The 13232-nt window shown below is 50.7% G+C and overlaps 1 protein-coding gene across 1 annotated transcript in view; it reads right to left on the bottom strand.

Annotated features, from left to right (window-relative positions):
* LOC115558830 (leucine-rich repeat-containing protein 4C) overlaps positions 1-13232 on the bottom strand; it is a 28607-nt gene extending 15375 nt beyond the window's left edge. Inside the window, exon 1 of the mRNA XM_030377331.1 lies at positions 12400-13232. The gene's annotated coding sequence lies outside the window, so the exon portion shown is untranslated. The remainder of the gene's footprint in view (positions 1-12399) is intronic.

The following is a 13232-nucleotide window of genomic DNA, read 5'->3' as shown; positions in this document are numbered from 1 at the left end:
TATAAGGTCACGTTTAACCCTGGTGTCTGATTGATAGTTGGTCTTTAACAAGATCTCGTTCCACACCAGTGTTTTATTGGCTGCTCTGTTTCTCCCTCTCTCTCTCTCTCCCCTTCTCTTTCTCTCTCTCTCCCCTTCTCCCTCTCTCTCTCTCTCTCTCTCTCTCTCTCTCTCTCTCTCTCTCTCTCTCTCTCTCTCTCTCTCTCTCTCTCTCTCCCCTTCTCTCTCTCTCTCTCTCCCCTTCTCCCTCTCTCTCTCTCCCCTTCTCTCTCTCTCTCTCCCTTTCCATCTCTCTCTCCCCTTCTCTCTCTCTCTCTCTCTCCCTTTCCATCTCTCTCTCCCCTTCTCTCTCTCTCTCTCCCCTCCTCTCCCTCCCATATCGTTTATCTGACAAACCCTTCCTCAATATCATCTTTAGCTGAACTTTCCAACACAAACAAACAGTAAAATGCATTCTGCATTTTTCATAAGGGCGCAAACACTGTTTGTTAATGTATGAAATAGAATTAATTCAACACAAGCCATAAAAATATAGTAATGCGGTACCACAAGTCATCTCTGATCCCTGTGAGAGAATCCAGATCTCATGTTTACGATTGACTGAATGTCATATATTGTTGTGGATGTAGTTGTGGCCTCGAAGGACGTGGCCTTGTAACCGCTCCTCGACCGTTTCTTCTGTTCTGCGGCCGAGCGGCTGCTTGGAGCAGAGCCTCCCCCTCCTTCTGATTGGTCCACTGGTTTCTACCCTTAGAGAAGGAGGCCGCAGTGCCTCCAGCCTCTGAAGGCCGCAGTGCCTCCAGCCTCTGAAGGCACCGCGGCCTCCAGCCTCTGAAGGCACCGCGGACTCCAGCCTCTGAAGGCACCTTCAGAGGCTAGAGAAGGCCAGGAGACAGAGACCAGGAGACAGAGACCAGGAGACAGAGACCAGGAGACAAAGACCAGGAGACAGAGACCAGGAGTAGACAGAGACCAGTAGACAAAGACCAGGAGACAGAGACCAGGAGACATAGACCAGGAGACAAAGACCAGGAGACAGAGACCAGGAAACAGAGACCAGGAGACAGACCAGGAGACAGAGACCAGGAGGAGACAGAGACCAGGAGACAGAGACCAGGAGACAGAGACCAGGAGACAAAGACCAGGAGGAGACAGAGACCAGGAGACAGAGACCAGGAGACAGAGACCAGGAGACAGAGACCAGGAGGAGACAGAGACCAGGAGACAGAGACCAGGAGACAGAGACCAGGAGACAGAGACCAGGAGGAGACAGAGACCAGGAGACAGAGACCAGGAGACAGAGACCAGGAGACAAAGAACAGGAGACAGAGACCAGGAGGAGACAGAGACCAGGAGACAGAGACCAGGAGGAGACAGAGACCAGGAGACAGAGACCAGGAGACAGAGACCAGGAGACAGAGACCAGGAGACAAAGACCAGGAGGAGACAGAGACCAGGAGACAGAGACCAGGAGACAGAGACCAGGAGACAGAGACCAGGAGGAGACAGAGACCAGGAGACAGAGACCAGGAGACAGAGACCAGGAGACAGAGACCAGGAGGAGACAGAGACCAGGAGACAGAGACCAGGAGACAGAGACCAGGAGACAAAGAACAGGAGACAGAGACCAGGAGGAGACAGAGACCAGGAGACAGAGACCAGGAGGAGACAGAGACCAGGAGACAGAGACCAGGAGACAGAGACCAGGAGACAAAGACCAGGAGACAGAGACCAGGGGGAGACAGAGACCAGGAGGAGACAGAGACCAGGAGACAGAGACCAGGAGGAGACAGAGACCAGGAGACAGAGACCAGGAGACAAAGACCGGGAGACAGAGACCAGGAGACAGAGACCAGGAGACAGAGACCAGGAGACAGAGACCAGGAGACAGAGACCAGGAGGAGACAGAGACCAGGAGGAGACAAAGACCAGGAGACAGAGACCAGGAGATAGAGACCAGGAGACAGAGACCAGGAGACAGAGACCAGGAGACAGACCATAAGTAGACTCATGCTGAGTCTACTTGCAATACTGATTTGGAATCAGCGACTGCTGCAGTATTTTAATCAATTCTGGGCCGAGGTAATTATGAGTGGGCCTAATTATTTAAGATCGCTCTGCCTTCAGTTGTTTTCAACGGGACAATGTGCGCTGTTGGTGGCGGTCATTGTGTCATTTTCCTAGATCCAGTTTCCATGATTCCTTTTCATGATGTGTTGAATACAGGCCAACACAACACACAAACATTCAGACAGAACCATTCATCCAGTGGCTGTCTTGGCGGGATTAGACTGAGTGGTGTACTCGCCTTGATATCCATCTGGGATTGGCTGAAACAGTGTATTGTGGATCTCATCAGTTGATTGGGAAGTGTTCGATTGGTTAGCATGGATAATCATCTCCTGGGAATCAATTGAAGAATGAATGAAGGATGAAAGAGGAATGAATGTGTTTCGATAAAGAGACCCAGTGGGTGGGGGCGTGGCCAAGATCAGGGGCTTGGCCAACATGACTATCGTGGTCAACATTGCTGCTGCTGTTGGCGGCCATTTTAGTAGAACTCAAGTTGGTTTTAAGCTCAACAGAAACAAAGCTGTCTTTAACATGGCCATTCACTGGCACCTATGTTGCAACTTATTTCAATTTCATAATAAATATTATCAGACTCAGTTTCAACATTTCTTTCATTCTTTTTTTGTGGTGGTGGCTTTGGTTTTGGTGTTTGTTTCCATGTCGGTTTGCATGTACATCAACAGATTCCGAGCAGAGATACTGGACATGAGCTGTCATGGAATAAATTCCTTTTATATATTTCGTTAAAGCATTTGATTTCTTGTTTTCACTCCATCTAAATTGTAGACAAAATGCCCGACGTCCAGCCATTAAGTCCACCAATAATATATCTGTGTCAGGCAACAGGAGGAAACATGTTCAAAGGGAATTTCACTGCCTTAAACAACTGCTGGCGCTCCCATCACCAAAGGAACCGTGTAGCGGTGGTGGTTGAGAACTCATAAATAGTCCTGTCAGCCACAGACCTGCTGGAGCATTATTTGAGTTGACGCTGTTTACAACTGCTTTTAGCCTTAAGAACAACTCTTCCCTCTCCAGAATGGATGTTTTCTCCTTTCCTTTCAAAGGAAGAAATACCAAAGCTGAATATTTGTAGCAAAACAAAATGGCTCCTCGGCGGCAGCGCTCCTCGTTAATCAGCGAGTCACACGGAGAACCGTGTGTTAAGAGAAGCGCGCGTTAAGACGCAGCACTCCCAGACACAGTGGAAGGAACATGGCAGCAGATATGTAACGATAAGGCAGGAATTAGATAAATGGGAGCCAGAGTGATAGAGTGGTTGAAAAGAGAGATAGTGGACCATTCAACAGACAGAAAGATAGAGACTCATCATGGCCATGATTACTTAAGCTATTAGGCTAATTCTCTCAGGGCCTGTATCACTAAGAAGGGGGAGCAGTGGTACATTCCAGACCGATAAGCAGATCACAATATAGTCTGAGAGCTGGCCTTTATCTTTTTAGGTTCCATATCTTTTGAATGGAAGTTCAGTTTGGTGTTCTGATTCAGCTGCACATTACATGACTGACATCCTGCCGTCATTCTCCTTACTGTTACTTAGGGCTGGGCCATATGGAACATTAATTGTCACGATAAATATGGGAGATCTGACAGGATGTCGATAAATATCCCGAAATGCTTATCAATTCAAAAACAATCGTAAACTATCCAATTAAAGTTAAATAAAAGTACAAGGACATGTAAGTAACAATCAAAAACGAGTTAAGCATTCTCTTTGACGTTTCAAACCTAATATTTTGATCATGAAGGACCTTTTTAATTCATTATTTTAGATGATCAAACCATGTTTAACGATGATTCAAGGACAATACAAACTCTAGTACTGAATGGCTGCCCAGCACTCCTGTAACCATTGATATTTATCTTAATGCCAAAAGCATGTTGCCTCCACACAAGCGATCGTAGGAATTAGTGCAATTGATTCACTTGAACTCTTTTACAATAAATACACGCAGAAAGTAAAAGAGCGAGCACTATGACAAGGCAGCATCAGGTTCAGACGACAGCTTGGGCTCTAATTTGTTTGTATCGGCTGTCTGCAGTGACGCTAGAGAGGAGTATCGGATTCCTCAGCTGCTCTCCCTATTAATGTCTGGGGCTGCAGATGATTCCTGATTGCAAGATTACAAGCAGCCACAGATCCAGTAGCAAACAGCAGGTGAACTCAACAGATCCAGTAGCAAACAGCAGGTGAACTCAACAGATCCAGTAGTAAACAGCAGGTGAACTCAACAGATCCAGTAGTAAACAGCAGGTGAACTCAACAGATCCAGTAGTAAACAGCAGGTGAACTCAACAGATCCAGTAGCAAACAGCAGGTGAACTCAACAGATCCAGTAGTAAACCGCAGGTGAACTCAACAGATCCAGTAGCAAACAGCAGGTGACCTCAACAGATCCAGGAGCAAACAGCAGGTGACCTCAACAGATCCAGTAGCAAACAGCAGGTGAACTCAACAGATCCAGTAGTAAACCGCAGGTGAACTCAACAGATCCAGTAGTAAACAGCAGGTGAACTCAACAGATCCAGTAGCAAACAGCAGGTGAACTCAACAGATCCAGTAGTAAACCGCAGGTGAACTCAACAGATCCAGTAGCAAACAGCAGGTGACCTCAACAGATCCAGTAGTTAACAGCAGGTGAACTCAACAGATCCAGTAGTAAACCGCAGGTGAACTCAACAGATCCAGTAGTAAACAGCAGGTGAACTCAACAGATCCAGTACCAAACAATGCGGTCGGTGAACTAGGACGAACTGAACTAAAGCAGCTCAGGCAGCTCTCAGCACCGAAACATACATGTATTAAACCAGTGGACAGCACTGTATTAAACCAGTGGACAGCACTGTATTAAACCAGTGGACAGCACTGTATTAAACCAGTGGACAGCACTGTATTAAACCAGTGGACAGTCTGTGGTCTTCATTATCAGGAGCAACAGGTTCTGGGGTCTGGCTGCTGTGCGTCGTTGGTTGTTTGAGGAAAAAGGGTTTGAGGGGAAAACGGTATTTTTAATAATGAATTAATGTTTACATTCATCTTTTTTATTTTTTCCGCCCTACTTGCATTGGGGGCTAAATAATATTTCTGAATCAGATATTTTGGAGTATTTGACCTATGAACTATTCTGTTAAAGTTTCAATTCCAATTGTTTTATTGGATTATGTTGGATATATGCATCAGAACGGCATTGACACAAGACTGTAGATAGCCATTAACTCCCCTAGGGCTTTTAATATCCATCGATTTAAATATGAGAAGTGATGAATGACTTGGAGCAGGGTTGCCTGGATAATCCCTTTTCTGGGGCATAAAGGCGTAACTTTAGCTGCGACCGTGAATACAGCGTTTCTCTCTCTCCCTCACTCTCTCTGTCTCTCTCCCTCTCCATGTCTACCATCCTCCCCCTCTCTCTCAGTCTCTCCGACTACCTCTCTTACTTGCTCTTGCCCCCTCTCTTCCTCCATCTCTCTCACACCCCCTCTCTCTATCTCTTTCTTTCTCCCAATCCCTCTCTTTCTCTTTCTCTGTTTCTCTCCATCTCCCCCTGTCTCGTCCCCACTCCCTCTCTCTCTCTCTCTCTGCCCCTCTCCCCCCCCTCTCTCTCTCTCTCTCTCTGCCCCTCTCCCCCCCCCCCTCTCTCTCTCTCTCTCTCTCTCTCTCTCTCTCTGCCCCTCTCCCCCCCCTCTCTCTCTCTCTCTCTCTCTCTCTCTCTCTCTCTCTGCCCCTCTCCCCCCCCCTCTCTCTCTCTCTCTCTCTCTCTCTCTCCCTCTCTCTCTCTCTCTGCCCCTCTCCCCCCCCCTCTCTCTCTCTCTCTCTCTCTCTCTCTCTCTCTCTCTCTCTCTCCCTCTCTCTTTCTCTCCTCTCTCTATCCTCCCCCCTCCCTCTCTCTCTCTGCCCCTCTCCCTCTCTCTCTCTCTCTCTCTCTCTCTCTCTCTCTCTCTCTCTCTCTCTCTCTCTCTCTCTCTCTCTCTCCTCCCTCTCTCTCTCTCTCTCTCTCTCTCTCTCTCTCTGTCTCTCTCTCTCTCTCTCTCTCTCTCTCTCTCTCTCTCTCTCTCTCTCTCTCTCTCTCTCTCTCTCTCCTCCATCTCTCTCTCTCTCTCTGCCCCTCTCTCTCTCTCTCTCTCTCTCTCTCTCTCTCTCTCTCTCTCTCTCTCTCTCTCTCTCTCTCTCTGCCCCTCTCTCTCCTCCCTCTCTCTCTCTCTCTCTCTCTCTCTCTCTCTCTCTCTCTCTCTCTCTCTCTCTCTCTCTCTCTCTCTCTCTCTCTCTCTCTCTCTCTCTCTCTCTCTCTCTCTCTCCTCCCTCTCTCTCTCTCTCTCTCTGCCCCTCCCCCTCTCCCGCTCTCCCTCTCTCCCTCTCTCCCCCTCTCTCTGTGTCTCTCTCCCTCTCCTCCCCTCTCTCTCTCCTCTTCTGCTTGCTGTGTGTTGGACTCTGTCACGCCCCAGCGGTCCAGCTCATTGCGATCAGACTGTCTTCTGACTAGACACAAACATGTGTTTTCTGGAGGAGGTACCAGCGAGATATGGGGGCCTATCTATCAAAATGGAGTCCGCTGCAAGGAGCCACCGTCTAACCCAGAGTCTAATCCACTTGTTCATAACGTCAGTAGTGCAGACACACACATACATTTACACCATACGCAATATTTCCCCGATGGCAGCAACATAACACAATACAGGTACAAAATCTCACACCCAAATATGTGTGTTTTAATTTGCAAACACAAGGTTGCTACAGACAGTAACAGACAGACAGCGACAGACAGACAGACAGACAGACAGACAGACAGACAGACAGACAGACAGACAGACAGACAGACAGACAGACAGACAGTAACAGACAGACAGTAACAGATAGACAGTAACTAACAGACAGACAGACAGACAGACAGTAACAGACAGACAGACAGTAACAGACAGACAGACAGTAACAGACAGACAGACAGACAGTAACAGACAGACAGACAGTAACAGACAGACAGTAGTCCTGGTGTTCAGCCTGAGGAGAACACAGTCCACCGTAGAGACCCCCGATCTCCATCGTACACACAGCGTTGTGCAAAGGCCAAGATGACGATATGAATAATATAAAGTGATGGAGCAACACAACAACCCCCCCTCAGCCCCCACCACGGCTCCATTCATTACCAAAATCAGCATCTATGCAACAGAGTGGATTGGAAGACTTTGAAAATGAATCAGCAGCTTTACCACCAACACTTTCAAAACACCACTTTCCAATACGCATATAAGGTGAATTTATTTTAGAATTAGGTACTGTCACACCACAGCAGTTCTCCTCATATATTCGGAGCGTCTGGTGTTTTAAATGATGGGCTGCCTGCTCTTGGCGTCCAGGGACTGTAACTACATTGTGCTAGCCCCTCAATATGTCACGTCTACAAAGTGTCAGCCCGTTTATTCACTGACATTTCCTTGTCTGTGCTTTTGTGATCCATCTCTTCACTGTGTTCTGCTTTGTTCTTTCTGTCCTCCTCCCAGCGACTGCAGGATGCTCTACAAACTCTAGAACTTAGAGCACCTGATCCCAGCTGCTCTCCTGAACACTGAGGCTGGTGTCACCAGAACGCACTCACACACCACACACCACACACACACCACACACACCACACTACACCACACACACCACACAGCACGCACTCACACACCACACACCACACACCACACCACACCACGCACACTACACCACACACACCACGCAGCACGCAGTCACACACCACACCACACCACGCAGCACGCACTCACACACTCACACACCGCTCACACACCACGCAGCCCGCAGGTGGCTCTGACGGGCCCACAATGCGCCACCTGAGACTGTGAATCAACGTGTCCTTCTAATTAATCCGCATCTCTTCCATCTCGTTGTCACATCGTGATTTGTGAGGCTCAGAACGTCAAGGCCCCCTGGGGTCAAGAAGGATCGCTGTGTATTTGATGCACTGTGAGACAGCATGAAGGTTGGCCATAATGTCTGTTGTTATTTGGGCTCTCCAAACATAACTTAATCGTTATTGGTCAAAGGCCATTTGAGAGTCAAACCTTCCATATAGAGCTTTGCCATTGATATTTAGACACATCTGCCCCTATAACCCTATAACCCATGAACATGTATTGATCATAGCCTTGTGATGAAAGAATAGCCATCATGTGAGCAGTCTGAGCTCCACTGCTCAGAGCACGGGGCTCACCCAACAGGTGTGCCCCTGTTGGGGGGCTCACCCAACAGGTGAGCCATCACCTGTTGGGTGAGCCGTCACCTGTTGGATGAGCCCCCACCTGTCGGGTTAGCCAGGACCGAGGGTATTGGAGAAGGACGGAGTATCTAGTTCATATTGTACTGATGCCTGAGGACCGGCCCTCTCTGTCTGGCCAATCAGACGGCCACAATCCCAACGTGTGTTCAGAAGTCACTGACCCCTTGATGTGCCCCATAGCATCACAGAACACTCAACACCATGCGCATGAATTAAAACCAGGACAGAGCGTGTCCAATATCGTCGGTGAGCGCTGGAGACGGAGAGCCAGCTGACAGCAGTGTTCAGACCGCACCTGACACACTGAACCGCTAGTGTTGCATCCTTATGGAGTCCCAGACGGTGTAGCTCCATCGGTAGAGGTATATTCTGAAGAAGTTCACCTATCAGAACCTCGAGGTATCCCAACCTGACAGCTGGTAGCGAGCTGAAGACCACCGCCTCTCAACATGACGTTTTAAAGAGGAGAGCAGCGGGGGCTGTTGTAAAGCAGGTCTGAGGAACCAGAGAACCAGAGAACCAGAGAACCAGAGAACCAGACAAACACAGAGAACTAGAGAACCAGAGAACCAGAGAACCAGACAAACACAGAGAACCAGAGAACCAGAGAACCAGAGAACCAGACTAACACAGAGAACTAGAGAACCAGAGAACCAGAGAACCAGAGAACCAGAGAACCAGAGAACAAGACTAACACAGAGAACTAGAGAACCAGAGAACCAGAGAACCAGAGAACCAGAGAACCAGACTAACACAGAGAACTAGAGAACCAGAGAACCAGAGAACCAGACTAACACAGAGAACCAGAAAACCAGAGAACCAGAGAACCAGAGAACCAGACAAACACAGAGAACTAGAGAACCAGAGAACCAGAGAACCAGACTAACACAGAGAACCAGAGAACCAGACAAACACAGAGAACCAGAGAACCAGAGAACCAGACTAACACAGAGAACCAGAGAACCAGACTAACACAGAGAACCAGAGAACCAAAGAACCAGACTAACACAGAGAACCAGAGAACCATAGAACCAGACAAACACAGAGAACCAGAGAACCAGAGAACCAGACAAACACAGAGAACCAGAGAACCAGAGAACCAGAGAACCAGAGAACCAGACAAACACAGAGAACCAGAGAACCAGAGAACCAGAGAACCAGACTAACACAGAGAACCAGAGAACCAGAGAACCAGACTAACACAGAGAACCAGAGAACCAAAGAACCAGAGAACCAGACAAACACAGAGAACTAGAGAACCAGAGAACCAGAGAACCAGACTAACACAGAGAACCAGAGAACCAGACTAACACAGAGAACCAGAGAACCAAAGAACCAGACTAACACAGAGAACCAGAGAACCAGAGAACCAAACTAACACAGAGAACCAGAGAACCAGAGAACCAGACTAACACAGAGAACCAGAGAACCAGAGAACCAGACTAACACAGAGAACCAGAGAACCAAAGAACCAGACTAACACAGAGAACCAGAGAACCAGAGAACCAGACAAACACAGAGAACCAGAGAACCAGAGAACCAGACTAACACAGAGAACCAGAGAACCAGAGAACCAGACTAACACAGAGAACCAGAGAACCAGACAAACACAGAGAACCAGAGAACCAAAGAACCAGAGATCCAGACAAACACAGAGAACCAGAGTACCAGAGAACTAGAGAACCAGAGAACCAGAGAACCAGACAAACACAGAGAACCAGAGAACCAGAGAACCAGACAAACACAGAGAACCAGGCAAACACAGAGAACCAGAGAACCGGAGAACCGGAGAACCGGAGAACCAGAGGAACACAGAGCAGCCACCCGTGGTGAAGTGTTGCTGCATGACATTTCTAATTACGACAGGCCAGTCCAAAAATAAATGAGTGCACAGTTGGTGCAGAGACAGCCCTCTGAGGGTGAGACAGCCCCTCTGAGGGTGAGACAGCCCCTCTGCTGAGGGTGAGACAGCCCTCTGAGGGTGAGACAGCCCTCAGAGGGTGAGACAGCCCCTCTGAGGGTGAGACAGCCCCTCTGAGGGTGAGACAGCCTCTCTGAAGGTGAGACAGCCCTCTGAGGGTGAGACAGCCCCTCTGTTAAGAGTGTATTATTATTGATGTAATATCCGTTTCCTGGTGGAGGTCATGTGTGCGGTACACAGCACAGCACATGTTGGCTCTGCTTGGTCAGTGCAGACCTCACTGTGTTACTGGTCCCTGCCCGGCATTACGCTGCTTCCACAGGTTCACTACCTGTTGTGTTCAGATCAGAGATGAGCTCACCCCAACCCCATCCACCCTCACCACCACCTCCACCTCCACCACCTCCACCACCTCCACCACCTCCACCACCACCACCACCACCTCTTCCACCTCTGTTAAGCTCAGATATGATTTCAGCACCACACTTATGGACAGCTCCTCCTCCACAAAAAACCTCCACCTCCACCTCCACCACCACCTCCACCTCCACCACCACCACCACCTCCACCACCACTTCCACCACCACCACCACCACCACCACCTCCTCCACCACCAACTACACCTCCACCACCTCCACCAACTCCACCACCACCAGCTCTCCCACCTCTGTTAAGCTCAGAGATGAGTTCAGCACCCCACTGATGGACAGCTCCTCCTGCACAAAACACCTCCACCACCTCCTCCACCACCACCACCACCTCCACCACCACCACCACCACCTCCTCCTCCACCACCACCAACTCCACCACCACCTCCTCCACCACCAACACCTCCACCACCAACACCACCACCCCCACCACCACCACCACCTTCACCACCACCACCGCCAACTCCACCACCCCCACCACCACCTCCACCACCCCCAGCACCACCTCCACCCCCACCACCGCCACCCCCGCCACCCCCGAGATGAGTTCAGCGCCCCACTTATGACAGCTCCTCCTCCACTAAACCCTTTCCTCAGACCACCATTCCGTACTGTAACACCACATACACATGATATGTATGAAACCCTCCTCGGAGAGGAAGTCATCGCACATTGACCAATCAGGGACATGATGTACCCCACAGAGCCTCGCTCCCCAACAGCCAATCAACTGGTTTCTTTTAATTTTTTGTTGCTGCAAACGTGAACACCGACAATACCTGAGCTGAATGAGTAATGCTGATGACGTCTGGCTCTCAGAGACCCTGTCCTCAAAACGGACCTCCACCCTACCTCCACCATCTCGGGACATCACCACCACCCACACCACCTCCAACCCCTCCACCACCACTACCACCACCACCACCCCACCACCACCACCACCTCCACCACCACCACCTCCACCACCACCACCTCCAGCACCTCCACCACCCCCACCACCACCACCACCACCACCTCCACCACCTCCACCACCACCACCACCTCCACCACCTCCACCTCCACCACCTCCAACCCCTCCACCACCTCCACCACCACCTGCACCCCAACAACCACCACCACCACCACCTCCAGCACCTCCACCACCCCCACCACCACCACCACCACCTCCACCACCTCCACCACCCCCACCACCACCACCTCCACCACCACCACCTCCAACCCCTCCACCACCTCCACCACCACCTGCACCCCAACAACCACCACCTGCACCACCACCACCACCACCCCCATCTAAACCACCTCCACCACCGACCCCACCAACCCCCCACACCTTTATCTCCATCTGTCTCTCTCTTTCACGCGAGGGGGTGGGGGGGGGTATTTCTCTCTTTTTATCTTCCATCACAGACACACACACACACACACACACACACACACACACACACACACACACACACACACACACACACACACACACACACACACACACACACACACACACATACACCACCGCACTAGAAAAGCATGCGACAACTCTAATGGGCAGTGGGTGCGTGACATTAAATCGCAACAGTGCGTGTCTGGATCGAAGCCCGCCAGACGCGCGGGCCGAAGCCATCAGGAGTCATGCGACCAATCAGTCTCAGCAGGCTGTGTTCGGTCATATGTTAGAGATACTCACGCATTTCCGTCGAATGAATGAGATGGAGACTGAGATCAAGGTAGAAGCTGTCCCTCGGGGCCCGGTCCCCCGGTTTGGCAATGGCCATACAGTCAGGTGTCCATGAGCAAGGCTTCTGTCCTCACAGGCCACTGCTGCAGATCGAGGCTCACATGTGAGGAGAGAGGCGACGAGGAGCCACCATTCCTCTACTTGGTATTCCGCGGGGGAAAACCCGCAGAGTTTCTGAAGGGGATCGAGACTGCGGACGGCTCCTTTTCCCTGAACCCCTCGCGGTCCAAAAAACCGAGGGGCTCCTCGGCGGTAAAAAGGTACAAGAGGACGCGAAGAGGAGAGAAAAACCAAAGACGTTTGATCGGATCCACGAGGCGGCGGGACTAGTTCTCAGAGCGGATCGCCGTGCTGCTAATCGATCCGTCCGCGTTGCTCATCGATAAGGAGCCAGAAGACGCGAGGGGCGCTGCGTCCAGAGAGAGGAGGAGGGGATCTGACCCACCAAGCGGACACCGAACAGGATGTTACAGGTCGAAGCCCAAATGGCGCACAGTCCGTCTGAGCAGAGCACCGCGACACGGTCCGGTCCTTCACGAGACGACACGGTCCGGTCCTTCACGAGACGCTCTCCTCCTCATCACTCCTCCCGGTAGACGGTCTCTCCGCGCGGCGAGGCGCCATCTCACGCGCTGTAATACCGGAGGCGCGCGGCGTCCTCAGCGCCGCTTCTGCTGCAGGACCGGAACCGCGAGCACGGTGCACGCGCTCAGCGCGCGAGTACATCTCATCCGCGCACGCGTGGGCTGTGTGTATTTTAGTGGTGTGTGAGTGTGAGAGTG

The sequence above is a fragment of the Gadus morhua genome, chromosome 14 (genome assembly GCF_902167405.1).
Source record: "Gadus morhua chromosome 14, gadMor3.0, whole genome shotgun sequence".
Classification (NCBI taxonomy): domain Eukaryota; kingdom Metazoa; phylum Chordata; class Actinopteri; order Gadiformes; family Gadidae; genus Gadus; species Gadus morhua.
The sequence above is the reverse complement of the archived record's forward strand: the minus strand, read 5'-3'. Positions and strand labels throughout refer to the sequence as shown.